At 63.6% G+C, this 1,910-nt stretch overlaps 1 protein-coding gene across 4 annotated transcripts in view; it reads left to right on the forward strand.

Annotated features, from left to right (window-relative positions):
* The first annotated feature begins 692 nt into the window (after window positions 1-692).
* Window positions 693-1,910, forward strand: part of IKZF2 (IKAROS family zinc finger 2) — a 118,185-nt gene continuing 116,967 nt past the window's right edge. For all 4 annotated transcript variants that reach the window (XM_041411797.1, XM_041411800.1, XM_041411799.1 and 1 more), the window contains exon 1: window positions 693-932. The gene's annotated coding sequence lies outside the window, so the exon portion shown is untranslated. The remainder of the gene's footprint in view (window positions 933-1,910) is intronic.

The following is a 1,910-nucleotide window of genomic DNA, read 5'->3' on the forward strand; positions in this document are numbered from 1 at the left end:
GGCGGCGGCGGCAGCGGCGGCCGCACTTGTCCTGTAATCGATTGCCGAGCGCGCTGAGCGGCCTCGCGCCGGCTGCGGGCACCCGCCCCCCGCCGCGCCGGCCCCGCGGGGGCTGAGGCGCCGCGGGGCGGGAAAGGGTCTGAAGGGGAGGGGGGGAGCGAGTGCGTGAATGTGTGTGAGGGACCGAGCGTGAGCGTGTCAGGGACGAGTGTCCGTGGGGTTGATGTGAAGGGGGTGTGTGGGTATGAAGGACTGAGTGCGAGTGAGGCAGCGAGTGTGTCCGTGTGAGGGACTTTGAGGGGAGACCTGAGTGTGAGGGAGGGAGTGAGTGCGTGTGCAGGGCTGAGTGTGAGTGAGGGAGTGAGAATGTGTGAGGGGCTGGCTGTGCCTGAGGGAGGGAGTGTGAGTCCGTGGGGGGGTACTGAGTGTGAGGGAGTGAATGGGTGTGCGTGGGTTTGAGCCTGAGGGAGGGACAGCGTGTGTCTGAGGGAGGGTGTGTGAGGGAGGAGGTGTGTATGGGTGTGAGGGAGTGCGCGTATCTGTGAGGGAGTGTGTGTGTGTGTGTGTCAGGCAGGGTGTGCGCGTATCTGTGTGTGAGGGAGGGAAGGGAGTGTGTGAAGGAGGGAGCGAATGAAGTTGTGTCTCTGTGTGTGTGTGTCTGTGGGAGGGAGGGAGGGAGGGAGAGCGGCCGCCGCCGCCGCCGCCGGATCGGTTTCTCGGGGTTTGACCAGCTGTCCCAGGCTAACCCTCTGCTCTCTGAAGATGGAGGAAGTAAAAACAGGATTACCCTTAGCTACGGCTCCTCCGCCGCCTTAGTCCCCCCACAGCCAACTGCCGTGCACAAACACACCTCCACTGGGCAGAGGGAGCCGACACTAATAAACACACAAACAAAAGGGGGATGGAACTGACTCACTGCCTGCGCGGCTGAGGTAAATCTGCGCCTGGCTTCTTATTATTTCTTTCTTTTTCTTTCTCCCCTCCCTTCCTCCCCTCCTCTCCTCTCCCTCCCCGGTCCCCCCTTCCCCGGCGGGAGGAGGGACAGCTCCGTTCCGGGGCCGGCGGGACGCGGGGCTCGGTCCGTCCGTGCGGGTCTGTGTGTGCGGAGGGTCCCCGAGCCGAGCGCGGCTGTGCAGCATCCCCGCGGGCGCCGATGACTTGTTGCTGTTAGCCCAAAATATATTAAAAAAAATAATTTAAAAAAACCCACCAACAAGCCAACCAAACGAAAAACCCCCCACGAAGAGCAGAAGAAAGCAGGGGCAGAAGCCGCGGCGGGTCTCGCCGGTCCGTTACCCAGCCCGGCCCCGCTGCCATTTCCCTCAGCGCCCGCCGCCACCTGCGCGCCCCCGGGGGGCTGCGGCCTGCGGCGGGGAGAAGGGGGGAAAGGGAATAAAATGACAAGCGAGGCAGGACTTCCATGACTTTGACAGGTTGTGGCAGGGGCGGGGAGAGGCAGGATGAGGCGCGGAGCCCGGCGTCGCCCAGGGCCGGAGCGGCGCTCCGGGGAAGTTGGCCCGGGTTTGCTGCGCGGGGTGTGAGTGCGCCCGCCGGGCCCCCCTCTTCCCATCCCGCCCCTCATCCCCTCATCCCGCCCCGCAATCCCTTCGCTCCCCCCGATCCCGTGGAATCCGTAAGGAACCGGTGGATCAAGTTTTCCTCTCTCTCTCCGCGGTAGTTAATCGCATTGCTGTAGCACCGGCTGACCTCCTCCCTCCCTCTCCCTCCCTCCCTCTCCCTATTTTTTTTTTTTTTTTTTTCATCTTCCTTCAAAGTATGTGCCATTCCTGAGCGAGTTTCCCCGCCGGCTCATCCCGGGGCTCCCCGGCTCCGCATGCCCCACCTGTAAGTGGCGGGGGCGAGTTTCTCTCCCCTATCCCTTTCCCCCTCCCCGTCTCTCTTCCCCCCCC

Source organism: Onychostruthus taczanowskii, unplaced genomic scaffold (assembly GCF_017590055.1).
Source record: "Onychostruthus taczanowskii isolate IOZ18803 unplaced genomic scaffold, ASM1759005v1 scaffold37, whole genome shotgun sequence".
Classification (NCBI taxonomy): Eukaryota; Metazoa; Chordata; class Aves; order Passeriformes; family Passeridae; genus Onychostruthus; species Onychostruthus taczanowskii.